Consider the following 14,536-nt stretch of genomic DNA (forward strand, 5'->3'; position numbering starts at 1 on the left):
TAGAATATATATATATATATACATATATATATATATATATATATATATAGTTGTAGTTATGGAAAAGTGAATATGTGATTGTTATGTAGATAAGATTAGATTTAGAACATTGTAAACAAAGTAGTTTTAAACAAAACAAATTCATTTTTTTTAATAAAATACCATTGAATTGTGTTAAACTATGAAATTAAAAAGGTGAATTATATACCTTTTTATTGCAAAGAATTTTTGAAGTTTATAATGAGTGTAAAAAACCAATATTTTTTAACGAATATAACTCAAATGTTTTGTTTTTCAATTGAAAAACTATAGCTAATGATTTTGTGAAAATATTGATTTAGTTATTGCATATTCTTTTTTTTATCATTTATTCTATTAGTTTTCATTTAAAATTTAGTATGATCGATTAAATCGTCATTACATTCATGCTTTAAATTCTTAAACACAATAAAGAAAAAAAACATAATTTCGATCGATATAGTAAATCACGTGATTAAGGATTAATGCTAAACGAGATATCATGATTTGTTTGGATATATATATATATATATATATATATATATATATATATATATATATATATATATATGTATATATATATATATATATATATATATATATATATATATATATATATATATATGAATCAAAACCACATAGTTTGGAGGGTTATATATATATATTAAAGAGACAACCTTAAATTTTTTATTTTCAACCAAAAACCTAATAATTAAAAAATTATTTCAAAGGTTTTTAACTTTTAGATTATATTTTATGTAATTTAATAAAATTTAGAAGCTTATATTTAATATGATAAACTATTCTACACATAAAAACGCTTCAACTTTCGGTTGCTACCTGTAAATTTGCAACTAACAGCTATATTCACCAAACATACTATTAGATTATAACGATATATATTTACGCTTGCTTTAAGAAAATAATATTTGGGTAGAGTTAATATTGCTCATGTTGTTCGATTAGACATTTAAACTATAAGCAAATAATTGTTTTATAAAATGAAAATTCTTCAATTTTTTATTTAATTTATTTATTACTATATGATGTGATAAATATTGTACTTTTAACTTTAGTAATATGAAAAGGCATAACTACTTAACTTAGATTCTAGGCTATTTGTATTATTAAAATAAATGGAACAACGTTAATAATGTTAATAGTGTGTAGACACTTTATTAAGTAACAGCTAACATAGTCATACGACGGACACGTAGATGCTTTTTGATATTAATATTGTGAAAAGAGATATTTTGGAGGAGAAGCAAGTTTCACGTTGGGTGGCACGGATGTGATGTGGCAGTCGTTATCCAATTGGTCGATGTAGTCTCGTGATGTACAACAAAAGCACCGTCCCAATAATATTTTAGATTTTATATTTGTATTTATTATGGTTTTAGATTTATATTTGTATTAATTATGGTACTAACAAAAATGCATTAAAAAGAAATAAATATAAGATTTTTTTTAACCTGCAAATATATTATATATTATAATAAAATAAAGAAGATCCCGACTAGCAAGGAGTTAGAGGGAGGAGTACATTTTGATTTACATAATTCTTGTATCATATTGCGCTACAATTTCATCCAAGTGTATACCGTCATTAAGATGTTATAGCTACCTTGTGGGGGTAGTGATAAGTCTTTTGAATATCCTTTCATTCATAGCCTTCCAAATCCCCCACAGTATACTGTAGCATATGTTAATTATAACCTTCTTTTTTTCTTACATGTGCCATGTTTTGTTGCATATTTGATCAGCTTTCCCACCGTGTTAAGTTGAACTTAAGGCATGTTGCACCATTTCTAGATCCATTCCCATACAGTTTTCGCAAAGTTGCAGTTGAGTAGGATATGATTTGGGCTTTCATCCATTGCCATACAATATCCAGATTAGGTTGATTTTACGGTTATGCCTCTCTTAGCTAGTTCAATGGCTGTCGGTATCCTTCCTAAATTTGCTCTCCATTTAAAGCAAAGAACTTTAATATGAATTTCTTTCATCCATTCCACTTTAACTTGAGGTACCATATTTGTAGGTCAATCAATCATGTGCCTCACTATATCAACATGATATATGTCGTCTCTTGATAATTCACAATTCCATTGATCTCCATATAAGATAATTTACATATATGTCACAATAAATAAAATACAAGCCAAAGCTACATACATACATTAAAAAGAAATAAATATAAGATAATTTACATATATTTCACAATAAATAAAATTATATATATATATATATATATATATATATATATATATATATATATATATATATATATATATATTCCCTACTATATGAAACATCTAGTATAGAATAAAATCAAAATTAATTAGACTATTTAGATATTGTATACATCTTATGACAACTGATCAAAAGTATACTTGACAGCAAATCAAGAATGAGCCACGATAACATATCAATTAAATACAACTTTATGATAAATCAAGAATGAACTCTTGGTGGCAGTTGAGTTCGACTACAAATACAATCCTATTAAGTGACACGATTTGAGAAATCTGACCTTTATATAAAACTAGGCGAATGTCCGCGCGTTCCGCAGAAACACATATATAGTTGAATTCTTTACAAATATATGTTTTTTTAAAATAACAATATCATTGTTGTCAAATTTGATATAAGAATTATTATACTAAATTGATATAATATATTGATTATTTTGAATTATATGATAATATATATATCTACTAAAACTTCATAATCTCAATCGTTTGAATGACTTCTACCTGCGAGTTACACATGAATAAAATTAAATATAATATATGATTTAATGTTATTTATAGTTTTTGTTATTGTTAATTAATTTTTTAAAATTTATTTTGTAACAACGTAAATTTTCAAGCCAAAATTTTTATTTTTAATTTCATAAAACACATGTCATTGTAAATAAACACCATTTAATACTCAACAAAGTTTTCAAAGCATTATCAAAATCCAAGATCCTCATTTACAACTCTTTTCTCTTTGCGTGTACAATCGAGTCGTCGCCTTCCCATGATCTTGTTAAGAACCTGAAACACATAACACATAACACGGTAAGCATGAAGCTTAGTGAGTTCCCCCAAAATACCACATACAACACATATTAGCCACTTGAGGCTATAACTCTGTATAACCCTCTAGTCAATGTGTCTCAGTGGGACCTTCCAGTCCCATAACTCTATGGACCCTCTAGTCCTAACTCTGTGGACCTTCCGGTCCTAACTCTGTAAACTCTGAATCATGCATAACACAAATCACATAGAAATAATGCAGCGTATCACATCATATAAATAGCATACAAGATACTCTGTCACATAACTCTAATTACCACTCTTGGTAAAGTATAGTGAGAAGACTCACCTCGGATGAAGAACATCTCCTATAGACACTGTTGTTACGCATCAACCTCTAACTCTATGCTAACCCAACAATTATCTCAATTAGGAGCTAAGTCCAACCTCTCACTTATTAGGTCTAAAGATAGACCACCTACCAGCCCATCAATGCCCTAAACCTATTAGGCCCACCATGGCCCAATAATAAATAGGCTTCCCTGAGGCCCAAACGTCAATCTACATGACAAGCCCAACACAAGGGCCTAAGGCTTAATTATAATATTCTTTACTCATAGTCTCAATTACACAAACCCAAAGATTCAGGACCAATATCTAAGGCCCACAACAAAGTCTAGCCCAAAAGCCCACAGAGGGGTTACGCGGGGCGTACCCCTTTGGTATGCTTAGCGTACTCAAGCGCGCATGAAACTGATCAGGGAGCTCAACCTAGTACACGGGGCATACTGAAATTACACCGGGCATACACTCAACTTTGCTATATTTGCTTTTATGGGTCTTAACCTGTTAATACCTTAACTCATCTCTTGGATCTAGACTCCCTAGCAATCCTTACTCCATAAAGTCAGGGACTTTAAGCCTTTGCATGGTTGGTGTGATCACAAACACACAAAATACTCATTCTCTTTACTCATTAAGCTCTCCACTCATGCATGACTTGATTCTAACCTCCAAGATCTCATTTTTATGAAACTACTCCATCAAAACATTCAAAAGGACGGATAATGGGGCTTTGGAGTTTAACAACTCACAAAGCTTCAAGCTTTGGGACCAGAAACCCTAAAATGGACCATACTAAGCATAAATAAAAAAGAATGGGAAAGCTTTGAGCTTTATACCTTCAAATGATGCTTTAGCCCCAGGAAAGCTCATATCCAAGGTCTAGACTTCAACTCCATTCTCTTCCATGCTCCTTCTTAACTCCAAAGAGCCCACAAGAACACATATAAGCTCCACATGGCCACACACATAAGCTCAAGGATGGATATTAGGGTTTGAGAGGGTTTATTGACTGAGGAAGGTGGACATAAATGATACCATCTCATTATTTAAATAGGGACACTACTCGAATTAGGGTTTTCCTCCTATGCCTAGTACGCCTAGCATACCCTCTGGTACGCCCAGCGTACTAGGTGGTCCTCGCGTCCATCCCACGCTCATATGTACGCTAAGCGTACCCATACTTACGCCCAACGTACCCGATTGCCACCTATTTCTCAATAAGGACTAAACTTGCCATATCTTCCAAACTACCATAGCTTCTTTGATATAACTATGGTTCAAAAGATCCTCATATCTACGGAAAAGGTGATGAGATGCCTTACGCTTTTAGCAACTCGCTGCAACCCGAGAGCTCCTCATTCCCGACTCGTGGCCTACGAAAACTAATCACGGACAATCCGAAACAGGATGTTACAATTCTCCCACACTTAAATTAGATTTCACCCTCAAAATCGCTCCTTACCAACACATAGAACAAATCCAACAAACTGCGATGCACCTGTAACATCCCAAAAATCACAACTAAAAATTTCTTTTAAAACATTACTAAAACCATATTTATAAAAACCGCATCATAAGTCATAACATAATTTCCGACTATTAATCCAAAACATAATCTTATTATCAGAGTAAACATTTCCCAGGATAGCTGACTATGGTGTGTGCACTGCAATCTCTCCGAGCTCCTCCTTTGAAAACCGAGTACCTGAAACCAAAGACTGAAACCGTAAGCACGAAGCTTAGTGAGCTCCCCCAAACTACCACATACCATACAGTAACATATAAAGCACATACTGGGCCTTGCCCACTGCATCGGACCGAGTTCTGGAAAATTGACTGGGACCTTGTCCAGTCCATCGGACCGAAGTCCGGACTAACTGGGGCCTTGCCCCTGCATCGGACTGAAGTCCGGAAACTGATTGGGACCTTGTCCCCTGCATCGAACCGAAGTCCGAAAGCTCTTAATGATGATCCTTTTCACTTTTGTAACTCATGGATCCTATCAACTATATATAGGGTTGATTTATATGAATAAAATATCACTTGAACTTGTTACAATTTGCTCTATTTCTCACATAAGATAGGTCTCTTATCGTGTGTTGTGTTGTGTGTCAATAGGTCTTGGCATTCAACCTAGTTCTTGCTTCAATAGGTCTTGAGGTAAGAACTGATGGGTTTTGAGCATTCTAACACTTCCTAAGTGTACATGCAACCCTAATAACCTTGGATATATGTTTTTCTAATTATCATGCAAAGTTGATTTCCAAGGTTATGCTCCTATCTAGCATACATGGGGAACAATTTTAACTTGAATAAAAGATAGAATTACATACCTTGTTGTTGATTTTGATCCTTGAAACCTTGTGAGCCTAGCACCCCAAGTGTGATGCCTCAAATGCTTCACACAACACCAAATGCTATGGAGTAAACTTGGAGAGAAAGTATAACACTCTAAAAACCAGCTCTAGCCCTCAAGTATGCACACATAGCCGATTTTGGGAGAAACATGAACCTTATATAGTGTTGACACATCTAGGGTTACACCATGTAAACCTTAATGTGTCATGACTCTTCATTTCCATGACCCATGGGTTTGTAACTCCCATGGAGCCTCCATGGAGCATCCAATGGGTTTAACCCAACTTGATTACCCATGGAGCCTCTCAGCCCACTATACAAGATATGGATAATTTACATAATCAACCCATATATTTAATTAGTTATCTTTTGATCACTTAATTAATTCTAAATTAATTCATGATCAAACTAATTAAATAATATTATTAATATATTAGAACTTATAATATATTAATAACCACAAGTGTTATTTCTCTCATTTAGTCTATCCAATTGCATGGTGCCATGCAACCCAAATGGACCATGTCGGGTCGGGTCAAGTATTTACCAGAAATAGTTATGGACTTAGACACCTTATCCAACAGTCTCACACTTGGATAAGTCTAATAACTCAATGCAATACTTCAGGAACCGATCAACAATTGTAGCTCTTTTCAAGGTTTCTCGGAACTGAGAAGATGATGGTACGCCATTTTAGATAAGTGATCATATAATCCTCAGTTCTAGATATCAGCCGAACAAATACATGGAACATGGTCTTACTTATTGTCCAACAGTTTGTTTCCTGATTTCCGATTTGTTTGACAAAGAACTTAATTGAACACATCAACTTAGTTCTAACTGGGCCCGGTACATAGGTCAAAACAAAATCATCGAGGTGCCCAGATATCAGCTTCTAATCCAAGAAGGAACAGATAAACTTTGACTCATATGCTTGTTCTACTACTTGTTAAATTGCACACAAACACACGTTTTATAACATCGAGTTACCAATGCGATTTCGCACGATCAATGCATAACTAACTCATAGTTAACAAGTCATATCTCTAGGTTTGAAGACTTATATGATATTACCGTCTCGCAATCACTCGAGATAAATTCCATGAAGTGATACCAGCGAGCGTGGGTTGAATCCAATACTTAGAACTTACGAGCACTCATGAGTTGTGAGGCCATGTCCAACAACTTAGACCTCTACAACCAACTCATGACAGTCTTACTTCATATCTACTTCCAACATATGACTTACTGTGGATAATTTGAATAATATGTAAAACAACATAAATATTCTGGAAGTCAAAACATGCAAAAGAAATAATAGTAAACGATTGACAATAGATAGCAAACTTTACTCATCAATAAACACACCTTTTATTCATCATCAAATGTCAATTACATTTTACAAATTTCAAAATTATCTAACTACTAAGACTAATATCATCCTTCAGCCCTATGCTGCTAGCATGCTGGAGATGCTTAACCCTACCTAGTCCCTTCGTGAGGGGATCTGTCGGGTTCTCATCCGATGATACCCTCTTTTCCACGAGGGGTCCTTCTTCTATACAATGTCTGATGAAATGATATTTTCTATTAATGTGTCTGGATCTCCCATGATCCCTTGGTTCCTTTGCTAAGGCAACTGCACTTTCACTATCACAGAAAATCTCTATGGGCTTCGATATAGCTGGTACAACTGCAAGGTCTCCAATGAAGTTCTTTAGCCACATAGCCTCTTTTTCCACCTCGCTTGCCGCTATATACTTTGATTCACAAGTTGAATCAGCCACTGTCTCCTGCTTGGAACTTTTCCAATAGATTGCTCCTCCGTTTAAGGTAAAGACCCAGCCCAACTGATACCTGCTAACCATGCTTAAAGTAAAGGCTACATCAGGACGAGTAAAGGTCATAACATACATCATCGAGCCTACTGCCGAAGCATAAGGTACCCGACTCATTTCTGCTATCTCATCCCCAGTACTCGGGCTCTGAGTCTTACTTAGTCTAATGTTACTCTGAATGGGTAACTCTCCTTTCTTGGAATCTTGCATGCTGAATCTCTTCAGCACCTTATCCAAGAATGTACTCTGACTAAGTCCAATTAGTCTTTTACTCCGGTCTCTCAAGATCCTTTTTCCTAGAATATAGGCAGCTCTGTTGGATTAATGTCTAAGTCTATTACTATAATTGGTAAGACTTGACCCGACCCGGCATGGTCCATTTGGGTTGCATGGCATCATGCACTTGGATAGAATATAATGAGAGAAATCAGACACTTATGGTTATTAATATATTATAAGTTCTAGTATATTAATAATAAGAATAATAAGATTATTTAATTAGTATTGATCAAGAATTAATCTAGGATTAATTAAGTGATCAAAAGAAGACTAATTAAATATATGAGTTGATTGTGTAAATCATCCATACTTATATAGTGGATTATCTGGTTGGGCTAAAACCCATATGATGCTCCATGGATGCTCCATGGTGTATTTGAACCCATGGATACAAGGAAATGGAAAGTCATGACAATTAGAATTTACCCTAATTGTATAACTATATAAGCATCTTATTCTTGAGGAAAATCAGCCACTAGTGAGAGAAAGAAAGGGCTAGCCGATTTCATGAAGTGTAGAATTCTCTCTAAGTTATTCTAAGTGCTTATGGTGTTGTGTGAACCATTTGAGGTGTCACACTTGGGGCACTAGGCACTCAAGCTTCATGAAGACATTCTACATCAAAGAGGTATGTATTCTATCTTGTTATATTGATAGTTTTGTATGCTAGATTAGGATAATACCTTGGATGTTCATATTTGCATGTATAATAGAGAAAACATAGATCCAAGGTATTTAGGGTTGCATGTACACTTAGGAGTGTTAGAATGCTCATAACCCAACAGTGGTATCAGAGCCTAGGCTTGTTTTCTTATTAAACTTGCAAAACTGCTTAAAAAAATTGAAATTGTTGCTGTCTGATCATCAGACTCGGCGAGTCCATCAAGGGACTCGGCGAGTCCATGCCTAAAAAGTGATCAAATCGATCCACCTTGCAGAGTTGGTTCATGCACTCGACGAGTTGGACCCCCAGACAGCATATTTTCGAGGTTTTTGGCTAGAAATGGACTAGGAACATTACCCTAAGTTGTTTTGAACTTATAAACTTGTTTTTTGAAGAGGTAATGTTCATGCTAATCCAATTTCAAAGATAATTGTCAATAGATTCATGTTTTGTATTAGTTTAAGGTTTAGACTAATTACATGAAAAAGTTTGATTTGAATTATCTTGTTCTTATGAGTTGCTTAGATTAATAGAAAAAGTTGAGTGAAATAGTTGTTTTCAATCCGAATTAATCTAAGAGTTGATTCTAAAATGTGTTTTTGTAACTTGTCCTCAAGTTAAATGAAGAGTCACATTTAAGTTTCATAAAACTCATAAAAGTTGGCAAAGGTTACAAAATGAAGAGTCTAGTTCTAATTAATTGGAGTTATGACTCCATAATTTGTCCTCAAGTTATGGAGGACCAAGAGTCTCTTCATTAAATAAAAAAATAATAATAAAAAAATGTAACCATAATTAATTCCATAAGTTATAAAATAAAGAAAAGTTAATTCTTATATTAGTTTAAAGTCTTCCATAACTTGTCCTCAAGTTATGGAACTTGAAGAGTTTTTGGATTAAAACTACTTTAAACACATAAGTTATGGAATTAATTAGTTTTGAATAGTTTCAAAACTTGCCCTCAAGTTTTGGAATTTGTAAAGTTTTCTCTTATGAATACTTTAATTCCAAGTTAGCCCTTAGAATTTTAAAAATTAAAATTCAACCCTTATACGTTATAATATTATAAGTTAATAATATATATATATATATATATATATATATATATATATATATATATATATATATATATATATATATATATATATGTAAGAGTAAAGTCAGTCTTACCGCTAGTACGCCTCATTCACGAAGCTGGTCTATAAGGTGGGTATAAGGTTGTTGCCTATAAAATGGCAACTTAATGGGTGTACACTCTCACCCACCGCTTGCTTGACTGGTGGAGGGTCGTTAGCCGAACGGGTTTGACAGGACTATAATTCTTCCTTCATTAAAAGTATTAATGATAAATACTAAGTAACTAAACTCTTATAAATACCCAATCTTAGTTACTTAGGAAAATGTGAATAAGGTGCTAATCCATGAAATTACACTTTGCACTTTGTTTAAGTCGGTTAGTGGAGCGTGTGTGGTTAACCGGCACACTAACTCGTATTTAACAAGGTAGGCAAAGGGTAACTTAATGTTTATCATAGTATCGATGGAGCGTGTGTGGTTAACCGGCACATCGATTGAGGGGTAAACACTTAAGGGTACCAAGTAATTTGCATGGTTACTTCACACCTTGTTTTGTGATCCTCGGCATCCCAGTCACAAAACCTGAAGGGCACTCTCGAGATTGAAACATGCCATTGAACAGTTCAATGAATCTCAAAGATCTAGGAGTTTCAAAAACCAATTAAAACCTAATAATACATTTCGTTTATCTTGGTGGAAATTGGTGAATCGTCATTCACCTACCTTCAAATATTTTATAGCTTGGATTACGGCATCCCTCTTCTAAGTTATAAAATAGTTTGTTGGGTCCTAGCCTTAATATTTCATATTGGGTGTCATATTAAGGACTTTAAAATCAACTTTCTTGGATATCTCCCATAACATGTCTGGTTTAGACATTTATGATCTTCCCAAATCTCTTGAAACAAGCTTTCCTAAATGAAGATGATGTCCCTTGGAAATCATACTTCTTTCACCTTCTTCGATTATTCTCCCTAACCCACAAGTTCTTGAAAAGTTTAAGGTCACTCAAGCCCTATTGGCAAGGCAAGGTCTAGGTGTGATCACATCTTGGAGATGTAGTCACATATTGACAAGTCAGGAGAGTTGGGTGTCAAAGTCTTGAGAAAGTTGTAGGTTTAACTACTTTCTAAGTCACATAGTGAGTTCTTTTGGAACACCTATGAAACAGACTATGACAAGACCCTTAATGATCTTATCTATTTGCTAAGATCAACTTCCTAAAACTTTATGGACATTGACAATGATGACATTGGATATCTAGTAAAGCTCTCTCTTCCCAGTGGAAAGGGATCGGCCATAGTCAACTCGGTTGACCAAATGGTAAAGAGAAAAGCTAAGTCTGTGATAGTCTCGTGTACCATTGTCAAAAGGGTCCATATGTTTATATTGCCAAAGGAAGGGGCATTGGTTGCGAAGTTGCCAAATTTACCTAAGGATGTTAAAGTCAATAAGTTTGACTCTACTTCAGGTAAAGTCCACTATCTAACTCTGTTAAGTTTCTATTCTGAGATTCTTGATACATGATGTGACTGGTTCACATGGTGATGTTTTAAGAATCAAAGAAAAGTGAAGAAACTTAAAGAAAGAATATGCTGAATCTGATCGCGTAGATGGATTTCTATCGCGTAGTTTGAAATCGGATTCTTGAGCTACTTCTTAGGAGTTATGAGGTATTGCTTAGGAATAGATAACAACAAGTTTTCATATGGATTGTAAGGATAAGTTTTTCCGCATAGTTTTAAAATAAAAGAAAATTTTTTATTTTATTTATTTTAAAATATCCTTACAATGGCATTTGAGGAAAAATTGTTGCTTATATGATCCCATTAATAGCAAGAGTGGAAATATGAAATTGATTCCTTCATTTGTGGTAATGTCTAAATTTACCAAATAAGGAAAGATTCTCATCACCTAAGTCTTAATTGGACCGGAACTTGGAATCATGCAAGTTGTATAGCATGATGAATGAGAACTTTCAAGTATTGGAAAATTAAGACTAATTACTTGTTCACATGGATGTGTGAGTCAAGTAAAGGACTAAGGGATCAAGTACACATTCTTGTGCACTGGTCAAGTCCACCACAAAAGATCAATAAGACTATTCGTCATAGTTTACTAAAGCTCAGTAAATATGATTATACTTACAAGCTTAAGTGTAACTCTGAGACATTGGAAAAGGTTCCAACGTATGGCAGAGAGAATAAGAAGAATCAACTTAGGCAGAAAGATAAAAGTTTCTCAAATCTAAAAAGATGGGAGAGTACTTTCGTATCCGTTTTTATGATCATCTTAATGATTTAGAGACGTTATCACAATTCATCCTCTAAGTGCTTTCTTATAGCTAAGTAGAGGAACTATGAATTGTTGAAGTGGTTAAATCAAGAAGATGATTCATACTTCGTTCCAAAAACAATTCTTAGAGTCATACTCCAAGATTGTAACTTGAGTGACATATCTCAAAGAAGGTTTAAAAAACACTTATAAAATGTAAGAGTAAAAGTTTTCTACTCTTGTACATTTGAAATTGTTAAGTTGTGATGTTTTGGATAAAACAAAGACCAACTTAGGCCAATTGTGTGAAGTATTTGTCTTGGTTAGAATCCACACTATCTCTTGGATGTTTGACAAGGGAGTCTTATAGGTCAAGAGGACAGTGTGAGTCTTAAAGATCTTGAAAGACTCAAGAACTAATCAAGAATAGAACCTGAAATTCTTCACTAGCACACGACTTGCAGTTTATAACCTATTGTGTTGACATATTTTGTGCCCATTCCAGTTAAAGTTGGCTTTGCATATGAGTTCTTAGAGTTCTCAACTTGTTGCACAACAACTTGGAAGCAATGGCAGGCCCTTGAGCTGCCAGGTGGCAAGAAATTAAGATTGAGTTCAGTCCATATGAGTTTGGATTTGTCATTATCCTTGTCTTGTGACTATGGTTTTGACAATTCACATGGATAAGAACACATACACCATTAAATCTAAGTGTCATAAGGTTTCTCTCCGATTCATGAAAATGATGGTGAGGAAACACTTTCACTAAGTAGATTTTAGTTAGATAGCAATTGTGATATTTGCATTCTCAAAGTCGTTAGTGGAGCGTGTGTGGTTTACCGGCACACTAACCTGGACTTGTGAGAAGTGGCAAAAAGGTCTAACCATTATGATTACAGAATCCCTCTTCATAATTGTTTAGACACACAAGTGTGCTATCTAAGGGAAGGTGTATGATTTTTATAAAGTTTTATCAAAACAATCCAGTATCAGAAATCTGAACTTTGGTAAGAAAGTCAATAAAGTATTGATTTCTAGAAGTTCAACTGATTTCTGAGTACATGTCAAAGCTAGTGGGAGCATAAGTGTTATGCTAATGATCATCATGTTAGTGGGAGCATGATAATTATGATAAATATTGTAAGTTAGCAATGTTAATTATAGAAAACAAAAGGTTTCAATTGGGAAAAAGTTGTTTTGCTATAATTAAGGGAGAGGAAATTATACTTCATCTCAAATCTATAAGCTTAGATCGTGAGGTTTTAATCATTTAGTCAAGGATATATATGAATTTCATGTTGGAAAGGCTCAACATAAGGAAATTTTGTATATGGGTCCATTATTTGCGTTCTTAAATTCGATTATGATTACGGCATCCCTTTTCATAATCTGAATTATGAGAACTTGGCAAATAGAAATGGAAATGTTATAGCAAAAGACTGGTTTAGTCTTTATGTGAGACATCATGAATCGTGTCCCATATGCTTCGGATATAGGATCGATTACATGTGCTATATTCATCCTTTCTAAAAGTTTCCAAATGCCTGGGGCATTAAGAAGGGAAAAGGTTTAGAACTGGATATGACTAAAAGGATTAAACAATTGTCGAGGACAATCTAAGGTTTACCAAAGATTGGTTGCTCAAGGACAGTTGGAAGTATAATGATAATTCTGGAAGGACCATATTGACATAATCTGTAAGGAGGCAACTCTTGTTCAGAAGTGATAGTCAAAATGAATCTGGAAATGTTTCAAAGTCAGAAATTTCAATCTGTGTAAGATTAAGGAAACTTAATGCAAGAAGGATGTTTCCAAGGAATTGATCTCCTTTGGAATACTTTGTAATGATTGTTGCCAAGTCTTTGTGAATTTGTGCATAATCGTTACAAGAGGATCAATGCATATAAGTTTAGAATCTAACAGATTTCAGTAAATGGCATGAATTTGGAATTCTTGCATTTGCAGTAAGGATTTGGGAGTGTGAAAAGAGAATCATTGAAGTTATGTTCAATTGATCTAGTTCACAAAGTAAAGATCATAGAAAAACATAGTATGCATACTTGGTGTATGGTATGACTAGTGTTTAGAAAACATAGTGTACATGCTTGGAGCATGGGACAACTATTGTTTTAAATTCAAGAATAAAGTTGATAGCTGAAACAGTATACAATGAATAATGTGTAATCATATGGTGATAAATAAAAGGTGTTTTATTTGTGTTCATAGGTTTTGATACCATATTGGATTCAATTATTATTGTTATTCACTTTGCATGTTTTGACTTCCCGAATAAACTAGGTTATTCTCCCGGAATGACTAAGTTATTCAAACCATCCACAGTCGGTCATATATTGGAAGTAGATATGAATTAAGACTGTCATGGGTTGGCTTGTAGAGGTCTAAGGTGTTGGACAAATGGCTACAACACTCATGAGTGCTCATAAGTTCTGAGTATTGGATTCAACCCGCGCTCATTGGAATCACTTCATGGATTTTAGCACGAGTGATCATGAGACGATAATATCTTATATTCTTCAAACCTAGAGATATGAGTTGTTACTATGAGTTGGTTGTACATTGATTGCACGAAACCGCATTTGGTAACTCGGTGCTATAAAACGTGCCTTTGTGTATGATTCAACAAGTAGTAGAACAAGCCA

Source organism: Lactuca saligna, chromosome 7 (genome assembly GCF_052625555.1).
Source record: "Lactuca saligna cultivar CGN05327 chromosome 7, ASM5262555v1, whole genome shotgun sequence".
Classification (NCBI taxonomy): Eukaryota; Viridiplantae; Streptophyta; class Magnoliopsida; order Asterales; family Asteraceae; genus Lactuca; species Lactuca saligna.